Below are 17,869 nucleotides of genomic sequence, written 5' to 3'. Positions count from 1 at the left end.
AATAAGGCCACTCGCTGACTCGCACTGCTGCCACCTTACCCCCACTCTAAATTGTAGATCACCGCGTTTCTTCGCGGGTCCCTGCCCATTGCCTCGCTGTGGTGGCCATCTTGGGAGGGGGGACACTGCCGGCGGCGCGGTTAGCGCGATAGTCTCCAGGCGCTGGGCGTGCTTAAAGGCAGGCGTCCTTCAGGTGAGCTCCCTTACCATCTGAAATTCAGAACGCTGAGAAAGCCCGCGCATTACAGCCTCTTTGCTGCAAGCTGCACAATTTAATTCCATTTTAAAAGCCCCGTTTTCCTCATATTGTTTAAATTTTATTTTTTACCTTTTGCCTTGATTTTAATAAGGCCACTCGCTGACTCGCACTGCTGCCACCTTACCCCCACTCTAAATTGTAGATCACCGCGTTTCTTCGCGGGTCCCTGCCCATTGCCTCGCTGTGGTGGCCATCTTGGGAGGGGGGACACTGCCGGCGGCGCGGTTAGCGCGATAGTCTCCAGGCGCTGGGCGTACATAAAGTCACGTTTAAAAGGACATAAAGGCGTCCCCACAAAGAATGGACCGATGATCAACGTCCAGTGACAAGAGTCATCACTCAAGTGGAAACTAATTATTTTTGTTTTTAACTTTTAACACAGCATGCCATCAATTGGGCGGAAAAGGTAAAGTTACAATGTTGTATCTTCAATTTCTTGTGGGAGATTCAAAGTTTTTACAGATCCCTAGGAACACACTCACATTGCTTGCAATAGTCTAATACACATTTTAAAAGTGAACTTCAAACTAATAGAGTTCAATTTCTAAAAGACTAGAGGAAAAACTTTGTATATCAAAAAAAGCATGCATAAATTCAAAAGAGAGACAGAGAGATGTATTTTCCACACTATGTCTTGTAAAAATATATATTGCACTTTATTACATCACATTTATTTCACAATTTTACAATATTAAAATCACATGATCACACATTTAAAAAATTCATCTTTTTATAAAAAACAAAGAATCAAAACAGTCGACGCGGCGTTTCGGTATTTTTTGATGGTAGACCTTCCTCAGGACTGATTCTTATTCATTGAAGATGTTATTCCTTCAATCAATGGTCATATTGCCTTCCCATCTATCAATTGTGGGTTTTGGGATCATAGACCGTGTTGCATCAGGTAAGATTATACTGTTCCTGTGCAGGGTAAACAATATCTCTATAGTAGGGGAGATTTACTCAAACTTCCATGAAGTAGTTGGTTTTACCCTCCATTCTTCCACTCAGCACGTATCTTTCTGTTTTTATTATTAAGTATGCCGTATCTTTGACTACCAGGAGGAGCCACCGTTTTCAGATTACTGGTTGCTGTCTCTTTCCCTTTATGATTTGGGTGTTGAGTGCGGGTTCAGGTTCAGTGCAAGGATCCGTTTTAAATTCGGTCCGTTTTCATGCTCCAAAGCCTTAGAATCGGCCTCCCTGCTCCTTTCTCTCCTGGCAGTCCGTCCGTGTGGTATACAGTCAGCTTATCCTGAGTTTAGAAGACCATACATAAAGTCAGCCATGCCGATGCGCAGCGTCATCACGCAGAGTCATCACCGGAATATCGCCGGAGTTTCGCCAGAGTTAAGCCCGTCTGGGCCAAGACGGGCACAGGGCATGTTACTCTGCTTAACACCTTTGCCCAAATGGATTCTACACCCAGGTACTCTAGGGATACCCTACTGTCACTACGCACCCCCAGACATTCCAGCTGTAGCTATCAGTGGGTAGAAGGGACCCCTTACGATCAATGTTCTGTATGTGGCGTTAGCTACTCCTGTAAGGACCGGTCTTCGCTGTCCATGGCTCTGCTTAATTGCAGATCTGTACCTTGTCATGCAACGGAAATTAACACCCTGATGCTAGATCACAATTTTGACGTCTTGTTCCTTACGGAAACTTGGCTAGCTCCCTGCTCTGACCCAGATATTGTTACAGCCCTTCCTTCGGGATACTCCATGTACCATCTGGATAGGCCGAGTGGGAGGGAGGGAGGAGTGGCCATAATGTATAGAGATGAATATGTTTGCAAAGCGGAAGACTGTGCCATTAATAACTCGGAAGGCTGTCAGTTTTCCCTACGCTTATCTCCTACCATCTCTCTATCTGGCCTTCTCGTGTATCGGCCTCCCGCAACGCTAGGTAATTTCGTTGATTCTTTTATTGAGGCAGTGATACCATTGGCTGCCGCATCCTCCAACTTTGTAGTCCTCGGGGACCTCAACCTACATTTTGATGATACCTTTGATGTAGTGGCGAGAGATCTACAAAGTATGCTGGCTGCACTTGATCTCCATCTTGTGAATGTCGGTACCACCCACAACAGGGGCCATCAGCTGGATGTTGCATTTGCCAATTTTGAGAATCTGCAAGCCCTCCAACCGCTGGCGCTCCCCTGGACGGACCATTATCTAGTCCCTCTTACATGGCAGCTGGGGAAGTGGAGAGCTTCCGCCCCTAGACAGCATACAGTGGAACGACTCTGGTCAAGGTTGCCAGTGGATAATTGGGTGGCAGAGTTAGTAAGAACCCATCCCTCCCCTGTCACTGACCCCATTATTGCTGACCAGCATATAGGCAATTGGCTGACTAAATCCTTGGACTCATTTATTCCTAAAAAGAGAAGGCTTATTAGGGAAAGAAGAGTTGGCTCCGCTCCATGGTACACCCCTGAACTTAGGGGTCTCAGAACTCTATGCAAGAGACTGGAACGTGCATGGAGGAGAAAACAGACGGAAGACTGTCGATTAGACTATAAGAGAGCGATGAGGAAATATAAAAACGCGCTGAAGGATGCCAAAAGGAGCTTCTTCAGCGATAGGATTGAGAAGGCAAGCAACTCATCTGGGGAATCCTTTAAAATCTTTAAGGAACTCCTGAAAGGCCCAGTCCCTCCAGTTGTGTATGACAACCCTCAGGAAAAATGCGAACTCGCGGACTTCTTTCATTCAAAAATCGAGAAGATCATACTCTCGTTGCCGGCGACATCTCAGCTCCCTGAGTTGGACTCTAGCCCGGTATTATGCCCCGCCGAGCTGTCCTCCTTCGGCCCCTTTTCAGAGGAAGAGGTCAGACAGGTGTTGAAAGGGATGAAGAGTGGGTCTCCCAGTGACCCAGTGCCCATGAAATATCTCAAACTAGTGGCAGATACTTTGTCCGCTCCACTTACTGACCTCATTAACCTTTCAGTCTCCCAGGGCACAGTGCCCCAGAGGTGGAAAAAAGCGGTGGTAAAAGCATTACTGAAGAAACCAGCACTAGACTCTTCTAATTTGGCCAACTTTAGGCCTATTTCACTTCTGCCCGGCTTCTCTAAAGTCGCAGAAAAGCTGGTCAATCGCCAGCTTTCTTTCCATCTTGAGTCCCATCATCTGCTGGGAGACTCCCAAACGGGCTTCCGCCCCGGTCAGGGAACGGACACAGCCTTACTGGCAGTAGTGGAGGAAGCCAGGAGCATTCTAGATTCAGGAGGGTCAGTGGCAGTGATCCTCCTGGACTCGAGTGCTGCCTTTGACACCGTAAGCCATCAGGTGCTCCTCCAACGTCTGTCAGAGGTGGGTGTGACAGGGCTGGCCTTGAAATGGCTTGAATCCTTCCTTTCTAACCGTTGCTATCAAGTTTGGGAAGGGGTAGAGCAGTCGGCCTGGTTCCCTCTTCAATGTGGAGTCCCGCAGGGCTCTTCTTTGAGCCCTACTTTATTTAATACCTATATGACTCCACTTGAAAGAGTGGTCGCCCCCTCGGGAGTGAAGCTCATTAGCTATGCTGATGACACTCAGCTGGTAGTGGGGCTCACTCAGGTGGCGGAACAGCCAGAGGTCTTTCACGACTGTCTTGCTAACGTCCATCGTTGGATGTCCCACTCTGCCCTCAAGTTAAATGGGGAGAAAACTGAGCTGATGCTCATGGGAAAATCTAGTCCCTCAATAATTGCTAGCTGCTGGCCCCGGTCCTTGGGTGACCCTCCGCCTCCCAAGAAGGAGATCAAGACCCTGGGAATATGGTTGGAGGAAGATCTCTCCTTTAGGACCCATGCCAGGAAGACCGCAGGGGTGTGTTTCGGTTTGCTTCGGTCAGCTCGCAAGGTTCTACCACTGCTCCCTGATCCAGCTAGGAAGCTCTTGATTCGTGGCCTTATTTTGTCGAGGCTTGACTATGGGAACGCGGTGTTTCTTGGGGCTCCCGAAGCGACGCTGAAAACCCTCCAACAGGTACAAAACGCAGCCGCTAGAGTGTTGATGGGCGTTCCCAGAAGACACTCAGCGGCCCCAGCCCTGAAAACGCTTCACTGGCTCCCCATTAGGGAACGGGTGAAATTTAAGGCGTTGTGTACGGCTCACAAAATCTTGCATGGCAAGGGCCCGCCCATTCTTGCCCTTATGGCACGCCCCTATAAGCCCACTCGCCCACTGCGCTCGGATCAAGGACACCTCCTGCAGTCAACTAGAGTAAAGAGAGCTCGCTCTGGGGGTAGGCGCTTCTCAGTGCAAGTGGCGGCACTGTGGAACTCCCTTCCCTTTAAGATCCGTTCAGAGCCCAAGATCCTACCCTTTAGGAAACTTTTGAAGACCCATCTGTTTCCAGTGTAGTTGATTGTTCGGTGCCTCTTTCTTGTTCTGTACTGCGCCGGGATGCCCCTGGGTAACTGAGCGCATTATAAATTTCATAATAATAATAATAAGAAGAAGAAATTATGCCGTACTCTTGAAAAAACATGGAGAAAAAACCCAACCGCTGACAACATGACCACCTTCAAGGCAGCCACCCGCAAACACCACCAATTGATCCGATCCACCAAGAAATCAGCATTCAAGGATCGACTTGACAACAACGCCCACAACAGCAAGGAACTATTCAACATCGTCAAAGAATTTACCAACCCCACCGCAGCCTCAAACGACATTACTCCCTCCCAAGACCTCTGCGACTCGTTATCCTCTTTCTTCTACAACAAAATCGCCGACATACATAATAGCTTTAAGAACATTTCGAAAGATCAGCCCACTCCACCCACTTCCAAACTCGAATCGCTCTCTAACAACCTTAGCACCTGGAACCCAATCACCACTGAAGACACCATCCGACTAATGAACTCCATCCATTCAGGTTCGCCAACCGACCCCTGTCCCCACCACATCTTCAACAAAGCAGACTCCATCATCGCACCCCATCTCCGTGATGTCATCAACTGCTCCTTCAACTCCGCTACCTTCCCAGAAAGCTGGAAACACGCCGAACTCAGTGCCCTCCTGAAGAAACCCACAGCTGACCCCTCTGAACTTAAGAACTACCGCCCCATTTCCCTCCTCCCATTCCCTGCCAAAGTCATTGAGAAAGCCGTCAACAGCCAGCTCGCCGCCTTCCTTGAATCCAACAACTCCATCGACTCTTCACAGTCCGGCTTTCGAGCCAAACACAGCACCGAAACCGCCCTCATTGCAGCGACAGATGACATCCGAACGCTACTGGACAACGGAGAAACAGTTGCCCTCATCCTACTCGACCTCTCCGCCGCATTCGACACAGTCTGTCATAGCACCCTCATACAACGCCTCAGCAACGTCGGAATACAAGGAAAAGCCTTGGACTGGATCATCTCGTTCCTCACCGGAAGAACCCAGAGGGTCCGATTCCCCCCATTCAAATCAGAGGCCACCGAAGTCATCTGCGGAGTCCCACAAGGATCATCACTCAGTCCCACCCTCTTCAACGTTTACATGAGTCCCCTTGCATCCATCGCGCGACAACACAACCTCAACATCATCTCCTACGCTGACGACACCCAGCTGATCCTTTCTCTCACCAAAGACCCTAACACCGCCAAAACCAATCTTCATGAAGGCATGAAAGAAGTAGCCGAATGGATGAAAAACAGCCGCCTAAAACTTAACTCAGACAAAACGGAAGTTCTCATCCTGGGTTCTTCCCCCTCTGCCTGGGACGACTCATGGTGGCCATCGGCCCTGGGCACAGCACCCATACCCACAGACCATGCACGCAACCTGGGCTTCATCCTAGACTCCTCCCTCTCGATGACCAGACAAGTTAACGCCGTCTCATCCTCTTGCTTCAACGTACTCCGTATGCTCAAAAAAATCTTCCGTTGGATCCCCACCGAAACAAGAAAGATGGTCACCCACGCACTGGTCACTAGCCGACTGGACTATGGAAACACCCTCTACGCCGGAACCACAGCCAAACTACAGAAAAAACTCCAAAACATCCAAAATGCATCTGCCAGACTCATATTGGACATCCCTCGCCAAGCTCACATTACCGGCCACCTGAAAGACCTCCACTGGCTTCCCGTCAACAAGAGAATAACGTTCCGTCTCCTCACCCACGCTCACAAGGCCCTCTACAAACTAGGACCCGAATGCCTCAACACACGACTGTCCTTCTACACACCCACCCGCCAACTAAGATCCTCCAACCAAGCGCTTGCCGCAGTTCCGCGCATCCACAGATCCACCATGGGAGGAAGATCCTTCTCCTACCTGGCGGCCAAGACCTGGAACTCTCTCCCCACTCACCTCCGCCTCACACAGAACCACATTTCCTTCAGAAAGGAACTTAAAACCTGGCTATTCGATAAATAATGCACCCCCTCCCACCAGCGCCTTGAGACCCTATGAGTGAGTAGTGCGCTATACAAATTCCTGAACTTGAACTTGAACTTAATTGGAAGACAAATTCAATATTTACTACCCATCATATTTATAAACCACAAATAAAAATACCAGTATGCAAAGGTTAAAATGACAGGCTAGATGTCTAGACAATCAATTAAACCATAGACCTTGGAGAAATCGTACAAACCACAACACCTACCTCCAAATCTAAAAGTGAATATCGATTATAAACCCACTTTATAATTTGTTAATTAAGGAGCACGTATAGAATTTACTATACATCCGATTGTTGACTTGCAAATAAAGTGACAATGTGCAATGTTTAAGATGCGGTTTAGGTGCCAATGTGAGATTGGGATGACTAGCAAAGAATATCTATGTGTTGTGCAAATGTTTACATAATTTGAAAAGATAGGGAGCAGCTTATGCCAATTTCCCTAGCAACCCGCCCCTACATGGCAATGTACCCAATGGATTCTTATCAGCTCTCTACACCAGACCCCAACACCCCCCCCGCCCTCCCAACTCCTCCCATGTCGAAACCTATACCCCTATCATGGTTTTACAAATGGCCAGGAACTGCACTGATCTGATGTTCTACATTGTATTTCTTGGGTCCAATGTCTCCATCAGTGCAGTCTTACAGGACCTGATTCCCAAGCAATTAAACTCTCTTCTTAACAAACTTCTTTGCTGGTTCACCAATACAGGACAAATACATATAACGTATTGTAGAGTCCCAACCCTCTGTTGACATAGGGAGCAACTCTGGCTTCTCCTTGGCCGCCTTCCCTCTATTTTGGAAGGAAAGCTAGTGTTGGTATCTCACTGAGTTCCAGTGCCAGGAATGTATGTTTTACCTTCAAATGGTAAAATGCTTCAAGAAGTAGCGATTCTCTTAAGATTGAATAGGATTTCAAAAACAGCAACCTATGAAGACGCTTGGACAGTTTTTCTTTGTCTGCTATCCAACTTCATAGTTTAATTAACTTATTTACCATTTTCTTACAAACTTGCCCAGATATATTGGCATTCCATCGATTACCCAGTTCAAGCCTCACAATACTACTCTCCAAATATTTCTTATAGACTCCATTCCTCTGTTGGACACCGATTTCAATCCAAACTCGATTGGCCAGCGTATCATCGGCGGCTGAACGCAATTAGTGGCAGCACTTTACAAATGCTGCAGGTCTGGCAAGTGTCTGTTTTGTTATTGAAAACTCCAACCAAAATAGGGAAGGCAAGGCTGATCTGGGTAGCCGGAAAGTTTATTTATAAGATCGTATCACTAGTTTGTCAAGTAGACTGGCCTCAGTACCTAACATTATCTCTTATCCCTACGCAAGAGTTCGCATCAATTTGGCCTTCATTTCTTCTCCCAAAGGTTTCAAGTCCTGGCCTCGGATGGTTCTTGCCAACAATGAAAATACATAATTGATTGCCTGGGCGTTCCCCTTGATCGCCTTTATCTGGGGTAAAATGTGCCTCTTGCATCCATTTAACCCTCAGGTATACATAGGTGGTACCTCACCTATTGCATTTCCACTAAGATGTTATTTACAGGTGTTTTAATGCGCTGGTTAAATGCAATCACATTCACTTTTTTGCAGTTTACTTCTAGGTCATTCTTATCTACATATATACCAAGACAATTAAGTAGCCTTTGAATGCCTATTTGTTTATTACTAAGAAGTAGTAAGTCATCAGTATACAGGATGTTTGACAGTTGTTGACCACCCAAGCTTGGGGTATGAGCTGTCTGCCCATCGAATTCTGTTGAAAGATTTGCAATATATAGATTAAATAAGAGGGGTGCTAACATGCAGCCTTGTTTTAGGCCCATTGATGTCTGAACTTTCTTTGACACGTGGGTACCATCTCCAATCTTTATTTCATTTCAAAATCTTTATTCGGATAGGATGAATATCCATAAAAGAACAAATTCAAAAATCACAACATTCAAAATACATAGGCCAGATAAACGGGGAGACAATTAAAAATGGGACAAATCGTGACAACATTGATTTTTGATCAAGCGTCAACAAATGCATCATACATTTCATTATAGTTAAAAATACAGTATAAAAAGAGAACTCAACAAGATGTATCTGCAATATAAAAAAATAAAATTTAGCAAAGACAGACTTCAGAGGGTAGACATTGAGTTACAAGCACATGCTGCCACTTTCAGAAAGGAACCTACTCGGAAGGTTAACTCCTCGTCTTCCAAAGTAACAATATACCCATAGGCTACCTTGTAATCAATCAAGGGTATAGTCTTGCAAAATGGCATCAAAAACTGTTTTGTGTATTTTAAATAAAAGCTCCAGGAAAATAAAAAGTGCAACATTGTTTGTTTACATTGAACATTACAGGGACATGGAAGTTGATCAAGATTGGAATTGAACCCCAGTGGGAAATTTCATAGTGTCAACCCTTAGTCGAAAGAGCAGGCCCCTCTCCCATCGGCCAATCGGTCTTAAAAGATAACTAGAGGGTAAATGGGAGGTATTCTCAATCACCATGTATCTGGCGACGGAGGATTTCCGTACCTCTGTTTCATATCTAGTTTTACTATAAACAGCATAAAGTGCCTTCTGTAAACTTTTTTTACTTATGCCATCTGAGTCGGTCGGATTTTAAAAAATCCGCTCAAGATTTACACTGATCAGGCTCTTCCTGACAGCAGCAAGCCATGTATTTCCCTTCCTTTATCACAACTAAGGCAGTCTATTTTTGTTTCCCTTGTCAACTGCGCTGCAGGGTTCTTCCAAACAGCAAGCCAAAATATAGCAGAACTGGCCTTAATATAGTCTTCGACTTAGGGGAGTTTCAATTCACTGTGACAAGCGTACTGTGTTGAAGAAATAGGGGCACACAATAATTTGCGACAAAATCTATTTTCTTCCCCCTGGATGCTATTGCACTGTCTAAAACCCAAAACTTCTACACCATAAGTAGCAGTGGGGATACACTGTAGTTTAAAAATGTTGATGATGGCAGAAATTACCTCTGTCTTTCTAGGTTGGGGCAAGCTAAGTATGTTATTAATTGCTTTAGAAAACTTTTTTTTACTGTGCACCACATGCTCAGCCCACAAACCATTCGCTGCGGAGACCAACCCCAAGTAGGTAAAAGTGTGAGTGCTCTGTAAACTATCTGAATCCACAACAATGGCATTGTTAGAGTACTTTTTCAAGCCATTAACAACAATTTCTTAAAATTGGTGCATAAGTCCTTGTCATAAAATCAACAAAACCCCGCATCAAAATGCATAAAGCATTTGGGGTGCGGGACATTAGGTCAGCATACAGTAGGGCGGGGAACGTATTACCATTAATGATGGGGACATCAGAAGTAAGTGATACAAACGACTCATTCAGGTCGTTGATATAAAGAATAAAAAGAAGAGGGGCCAGGACACAACCCTGCCTGACCCCTCTACTGACTTTGATGTCTTTTGATACCTCTCCGCCCCTACCGATCCGCACCCTGGCATACAGGTCCTATGTAAATAGGCTAAAAAGTGCACTAAAACCCCATCCAAGCCAGATTTTAAAAGGATGGACCACAGCCGGGACCTGTTGACAAAGTCGAAGGCCGAGGTAAGGTCCATTAAGGCTAAATAGGATAAATAGGAGATTTTTTAGCTATTGTATATTTACCAATAATCAAGTTGAGGTTCAAGCACTGCTCAACAGTGCCCAATTATACTTCTAAACCCCAACTGACAAGAGTGTAAAATATGGCCCTCCTCAGCCCATATCCTGATATTATTGAACAGGAACCTCCCTAGATTTTTCAATGTATTGTCAATCAGGGAGATCGGCCTGTAACAGCTTGGGTTGGAACGATCGCCCTTTTATAAAATTGGCAGGATGATACTCGTTGACCATGTTTTGGGATTGAAGAAACCGTTAAGTTATTAAAAACATTCAATAAAAAAGGCGCCCAGAATTCGGGCTGGTGTTTTAGGAGATCAATGGGCAAGCCATCTGGGCCTGGGGCCTTATCGCCCAGGCTCTGTGGAGTTGCTTCCTCCACTTCAGAAAGGGTTATCTGTACCCTAGTGGCTACTGGATTCTCATTCAAGGCCGTATTTTGAACGGGGGCTAAATAGATCTTTGAAAAATGTGCCTCCCATGTCTCACTGGTGATGTTACAACTGATCGGAGACAGGGGGTGTCCTAGGGACCTCATCTTTAACAGTCGACCAAAAGCCATTCCCGTACTTAGCGTAACAGTACATACTAGATTGTCCCAACGTTCTTTAACTATTTCCTCCTTTCTTAGGGTAATGGCTGCCCTAGAACATTGTCTAAATAGTTTAATGGCAACCTGGTCTCTGGGGAGTTCTGGGAGTGCCCTTCGAAGGTCCCTGTTAGCTGCAGAGCAATCGCTATTAAACCATCTAGGGCCTGGAGGTATTTCCTTAATGGGCCTAGAGAGCATATGTTTGATACCCTCACATAGTTGCGTGAAGGCACCAACTACTGCAGAGTTATATTCTTTAAGAGACAAACAGGTGTCAACGAGATCCGAATGTTCTCTTACCATCTTCCCAAATAAGACTGTGTTGTCAACACCTCGCCAGACCAATCTAAGATTATCCGTGGAGGGGGACAGATCTCTTGCACCACACTCTTGACTATACATTGGCCTGGGGGCAAGTCTCAGGGTTACATTAATGGGATTATGATCTCCATAAACAGTATCAATAACCTCAGCTTTTAATAGTCAGTCTTCTAATGAGGGGGTTATAAAGACGTAATCAATTATAGAGGCACTACCCCTACCTCTGTATGTGGGTATAATATGATTATCCCTCTCAGACACTGCGGCGATCTCCATTACATCCACGAGGTTGTGGGTACACAGATGGTCTATTAATTCTATGGCAGGACCGGAGGCTCAGATTATGCTTTTCTTTCTTCGCAATTTATTACAACAGAAAAAACACAGCAGCCTCAGAAAAGCTTACAATGAAAAAATGCTTATATCTCAACAAAAGTAAAGCATTATCCATAAACACAATCCAAGAAAAAAGTCTCTGAGACTACAACTCCCATCATTCCAACATAGTCAGTCTTCACGGAGTCCTTCCATTATGTCCATTATCCTTAGATAGGGAGTCCCTTCTCCATGTTCCTCCTCTTTCTTCGCTGCTCACGCAGCCAGATAAGTGTTTTCCTTTTTCTCCCAGAGTTGTGATACGGTTTGAGGGAGGAATACTGTTATCTGCAAATGTTTTGGGGGCTGCGGGGTCTCTGATGTCATTTTGCCTTTACAGAGCCCCAAGCGAGTCGCGGAAGCGCCGTTGAGCTTCCTTCGCGACTTTTGTTTCCGTGTATGTTGCGGTGCGCTGTCAACCGCTAGAGGGCACTGCCGCGTCTCGTTGGTCTCCGGCGCGGTTTTTTCCTCACGGAGGAGCCGCGCTGAGGAGACCAACTGCCGTGGAGCCATGCCCTCGAGCTGCCTCTTGAACGCCCGGTTTTCCGGGTCTGTAGCCCCTATTAAACGCCCCTGTGGGGTCTGCACGGCGGTTTGTACCGCGGTTGACGCCTTGTGGCAAGACCTGCACTCATTTTAGCTATGGTGTGGTAGCGCGCTGGGAGGTGGCTGACCTGGTCCCTCTGAGGTGGGTCTGCGCGCTGTGGGGGTGAGTGCTCCCTATCCCTGCCAGTCCCTGGCGTGGAAACTTTATTGCAGTCCTCCGGTCTGCCCAAATTACTATAACGCCCACGCTAGTTGGGTTGTGTGTGAGATCTTGGTGGCGGTTTAGCAGCATGGAGGGCGAGTACTATGAGGATGACTCGCAGTCCTATCTACAGGATGAGGAGTTCTATCAAGCAGTAGATAGCTCCATTTACCGTTGCGTGTCGGAGGTAATGGCTCCTATGGAGGAGCGTCTCTCTGCGCGCATTGTAGAGGAATGCGCCAAGCTAGCCCAGGCGCAGGGAGGGCTTCCATATTCCCTCCCGGGTCCATCGGGAGAAGGCCTTCCCCGCTCCTAAGAAGCCCTGCAGGGAGGGGTTGTCGGAGGGCGCCCAGGGGGTGGACAAGGGAGCCTTTGAACGTCTGCGTGACGCTTTTCTAGCAAAGGCGACCGAGCCCCCGCCTGACCGGCCTTCGGCCCCCGCCTCCGTAGTGGCTCCTGAAACTGCCCCTTCGTCTCCGGGGGATTCCCCGGATTCGGACGGGGATGGGGAGTCGGTACGTTCCTGGCGACCTTCGAGCTCGTCCGCCGAGTTACCACGGGACAGCTCAGGTATGCTGGACCCGGATGAAATCATGCATCCGCGGTCCGCGGCCTGGGCCCCGGGCGACAAGGTGGCGAAGTTTGTGGCTAGCCGATTGCGCAAACCTCTAGAGAAAGAGGCTAGGGGGTGCCTCCATGGGGAATGCCCTAGGCCTACCTTGGAAGGCAAAGTGGCCATGACGCCGGATTTAGATACTAAGATAGCCACCTTTCTGGCGAAATTTATGAAGGACCCGCGTAAAGGAATTGACCGATACTGGCGGTCGTGCCAGGACAAGCTACTCGACGCAGTGGGGCCCATTACAAAAATCCTTGATATGGCGGAGGAAGCTAAGGTCGCTGGGACCGCCATTTCTCCCGACGTCCTGTCAAATTGGGCGCAGAGGGTGATTATATTTTTAGGCAACGCCAACTGCGCCCTTTCGACCGAACGCCGGAGGTCTTTCCTGATCAAACTTGATCCGAAGTTAGGGGACATAGCCTCTTCGGAGGCGGGGGCGGTTGCCCAGGGCGGCCTCTTTGGGGAGCCGTTTATTAAAGAGTTAGGCAAGTTTGTGTCAACCTTCACCTCGCTGGATAAGGCCCAGTCCAGTATTAAAAGCGTCTTCCAGCAGCGTTTCTCCCAAGGGGCCGGTCGCGGTAGGGGCCGCGCGACCGGCCGTGGCGGGCAGAATGCCGGCAGTAGAGGGCAAGGCTCCGGGCGAGGGCAGTATAACACCTCAGCCAATTTCAACTCCTTCTACCCTACGAGAGGGCAACGCTTCGGAGGTCGAGGCTTCAGAAACAACTCCGGCGCCAACAACGCAAACGGTGAGTGTTATACCTGCAGAGCAGGTTCAGATTGGCGGTCGGTTAGCGGCCTTTCAGGGGGCGTGGGAGGACCTTACAGCGGATGCGTGGGTGTTGCAAACCATCCGCGGATTTCATATCGAATTCTTCGATCAACCCTATCAGGTGGGTACTCCACGGCCCATAACCTTCTCGGTGTCCGATGCTCAGTTGATAGACAAGGAGGTTGCGGAGCTCCTCCGCAAAGGGGCAGTTCGTCAGTTAACTCGGCATCCTTCAGGGTTCATCAGCAATCTTTTCCTAGTAGACAAGCCCGGCGGTGGCCGTCGACCGGTAATCAACCTCAAGGAATTCAACGGATGATTGGTTTACCGTCATTTCAAAATGGAGGGGATTAATCTTCTTCGGGATATCCTCCTCCCGCGGGATTGGTTGGTGCGGTTGGATCTCAAGGATGCTTATCTTGTGGTGCCGATCTATCCACCGCACCGTCGATTCCTGCAGTTCCTCTGGAGGGAACGGGTGTTCGAGTTCACCGCCCTGCCGTTCGGTCTGTCCTCGGCCCGTGGTGTTTCACGAAAGTGTTACATCCCGTGGTGGAGTTCTTGCGGGGGCAGGGGATACGCCTGATCGTCTATTTGGACGATATCTTGCTGAGTTTGCTTTCCCAGCTGCGCCGGACTGTGGACCTCCTGCAGGAGCTCGGTTTTATCATCAATGGCACCAAATCAGTTCTCGTACCCTCTCAGAAGGTAGAATTCTTAGGGTTCGTCATAGATTCCGTTGACGCTTCCCTCAGCCTTCCGTCGCGGAAATTGTCCAAAATCAAGCATATCTTGCGGCAGACAATAGCAAAGTCCCACACGTCTTTGCGGCAAGTTGCCAGAGTGGTAGGCCTTCTATCGTCTTCGACCCAGGCCATCTTCCCGGGCCCTCTTCATTACAGGGCCCTTCAGCGTCTCAAGGCTTACCATCTGCGCAGGGGCATGTCTTACGGCCAGATGGTTCCCCTCTCGGAGGAGGTGAAAGACGAGATGTCGTGGTGGCTGTCCCACATGGAGGCCTGGAATGGCCGAGCGATTTTCGGGTCTACCCCGGACCTCGTTATCGAGTCCGATGCCAGCAGGGTCGGTTGGGGGGGCGCGCTGTGGAGATTTTTCCACAGGCGGCACCTGGTCGCTGGAAGAACAGAAGTTGCATATCAACTGTCTAGAACTTCTGGCTGGTTCGTTCGCAGTACGCTGCTGGGCCGGAGACTCAATGAAGTCGTGTGTGCTGTTGAAGATGGACAATGTGTCGGCAGTTCGATACGTGAACCACCTAGGGGGCTCGAAGTCCCGGGCACTGGCGAATTTGGCAAAACAGTTCTGGGATTACTGTCTGGACCGTCACGTTTCGGTGACGGCGGAGTACCTGCCGGGCCAGGCCAACCAGATTGCGGACTGGCACTCCAGATACCTTCGGGACTCCAGTCTGTGGATGTTGGATGTTCAGGTTTTTCACTGGCTGAACGATCTGTAGGGTCCTTTCTCAGTGGACCTGTTCGCGTCCCGCTTGGACCATCAACTTTCGAGGTTCTTCAGTTGGAGGCCGGACCCGCTGGCAGAGGCCACGGACACTTTCCTCCAGGACTGGAGCCAGGAGAGGCCCTTTGCGTTTCCCCCCTTTTCAATGGTGATGCGGATGGCGGCTCAGGTTCGCCGGCAGGTGGTGGAGCTGGTTCTGGGGACGCCGCTGTGGCGGTACCAAGTCTGGTTTCCAGTTCTTCTGGAACTTTCCTGGGATTCTCCAATCCTACTCCCCCGGTTTCCTCACCTGCTTCTCAACCCGGATCAGGAGCCGCATCATCTCATCGTTCAGGGCTCTCTCCGCCTCATGGCATGGAGGCTTTCAGGAGACGTTGGTCGCTCCCAGGCCTTTCGAGATCGGCTGAGGGACTTTTGTCCAAGGCCTGGGCAGTCAGTACGTCGAAGCGCTACAAATCCGCTTGGTCTAAGTGGGTTCGTTGGTGTCTTCGACGGGGCTTGGATCCCTTGGTCGCGGGAGTCGTTCCCATTTTGAATTTCTTTGCGGAACTGGCCGTGGATGGTTTTGCGTACCGCACAATTAACGCTATGCGTTCAGCTATCTCAGCGGCACACCATCCGGTTGATGGGTCTCCTGTTGGGGTACATCCTTTTGTGTGCCGGCTTTTGCGGGGCATCCGGCTGTCGTTGCCTCCGGAGCCGCGATACTCTGTCCTTTTGGACGTCAATGTGGTGTTGAACCTTTTTCTATCCTGGCAGCCTAATAGGCATCTGTCCTTCAAGGAACTCTCGGCGAAGTTGGCGATGCTTTTATGCTTAGCGTCCTGCCGGAGAGTGTCAGATGTGCGTGCTTTGGATGTCTCAGCATGCGTGTTTTCGCCGGATGGAGTCACTTTCACGATTGGTCGCCGCACAAAGTCTGCTTCTAGAACAATTTCGTACCCGGCTTTTGTGGACGTTCCGAAGCTGTGTGTTGTTCAATGTCTGAAAGCTTATGAGGATGTGACTTGGGACATTCGCCCTCCGGGCGAGAGACAGTTGTTGATTGCCTTGCGAAAGCCACACCATGCAGTCTCTTCCCCCACCATCGCCAGGTGGGTGCGCTGGGTCATGCAGGAAGCAGGCATTGATACCAAACGTTTCGGAGCTCACTCTGCCAGGGGGGCCATGGCCTCTAAGGCTTTCTCTGCAGGAGCTCATTTAGAGGATCTACTGAGGGCCGCTGACTGGTCTTCCGATTCCACCTTTAAGAGGTTTTACTTTAAGCCGGTGGTGGATATTGCTCATTTGGTGGTAAGTAAGCTTTGAACTAGCATAATCTGAGCCTCCGGTCCTGCCATAGAATCGAAATTTGCCTACCTTATGTAACGGTAAGTTTCAAATCTATTAAGGACACGGAGGCGAGGATTATCCCACCCAGGACGTCTTCGAGCGACATCCCGCCCGTATGGCAGTAAGTAACCAGGTTTTGATGGTTTATCCCTCGTGGTTGAATTTGGTCATGTTGTTGTTTGTTTCGGCTGAAAGCACATGTGCCTTCCGTTACAACGCTTACGCTGCTTTGTTTTTTCTGTTAGGAAATGAAGGTTCCAAACCAGACCAATGAACTGAGTGCGTAATTCGCGCAAAGAAAGAGGAGGAACATGGAGAAGGGACTCCCTATCTAAGGATAATGGACATAATGGAAGGACTCCGTGAAGACTGACTATGTTGGAAGGATGGGAGTTGTAGTCCCAGAGACTTTTTTCTTGGATTGTGTTTATGGATAATGCTTTACTTTTGTTGAGATATAAGCATTTTTTCATTGTAAGCTTTTCTGAGGCTGCTGTGTTTTTTCTGTTGTAATAAATTGCGAAGAAAGAAAAGCATAATCCTCGCCTCCGTGTCCTTAATAGAATTGAAACTTACCGTTACATAAGCTAGGCAAATTTCGATTCAACCACCCTGTTGCATAAGGGTGTCTTGCTAATTGAATGGCTAGCAGTGCAACTTCCACTGGATATCTTTGCATTAAAATCTCCCCCTAAACAGATCCCTACTAAACTAGAAAAACTATTTGAGTTCTGTATAGTGGTAAAACATTTAAATACATTGATAAAATTAATGTTTGGTGCATTCTGGAAATTATTGTAAAAATTAATAAAACCCTCTTTTATAGATAATTGAATGAAAAATTTCATTATTAGTATCCAGAACCTTTACGAACCCGCCTGCAGAGATTTTTATCCAAATCGAGAGGCCGCCTGACGGGCGACCCAGGTTTGGAATAGAAACTACGGAATTAAAGCACTCAAACCCCTCTAAAAATAAGTCCCTAGTGGCCCAGGATTCTTGAAACATTAAAATGTCCTGTTTTTGAACAAATTCTAACCAGTCGGGTAAATTTAATTTGGAAGGCAGACCGGCAATATTCCAGCTTAGTATTTTTAAATTAGAGTCAAGGGAGGACACAGTTGGGGTACAAGGGCCACAAGCTAGTGATTCAAATGGTAAGGGAGTGGACTTAAATAACACTATTGAGGAGGGTAGTCAATCCTGGTTATCCAAACCAGACAAAGACAAAAACCTATTATATGTAGATAGGGAAGGAGCTTCAATATTTGGAACCCTTAAGAGTGGCTTATAGAAATAGCCC

The 17,869-nt window shown here is 48.1% G+C and overlaps 1 protein-coding gene across 7 annotated transcripts in view; it reads right to left on the bottom strand.

Moving 5' to 3' along the window:
- Positions 1–17,869, bottom strand: part of FAM149B1 (family with sequence similarity 149 member B1) — a 635,963-nt gene that overhangs the window by 530,273 nt on the left and 87,821 nt on the right. The gene's annotated exons all lie outside the window — the stretch shown is intronic.

The sequence above is a fragment of the Lissotriton helveticus genome, chromosome 5_1, assembly GCF_964261635.1.
Source record: "Lissotriton helveticus chromosome 5_1, aLisHel1.1, whole genome shotgun sequence".
NCBI classification, from domain to species: Eukaryota; Metazoa; Chordata; class Amphibia; order Caudata; family Salamandridae; genus Lissotriton; species Lissotriton helveticus.
The sequence above is the reverse complement of the archived record's forward strand: the minus strand, read 5'-3'. Positions and strand labels throughout refer to the sequence as shown.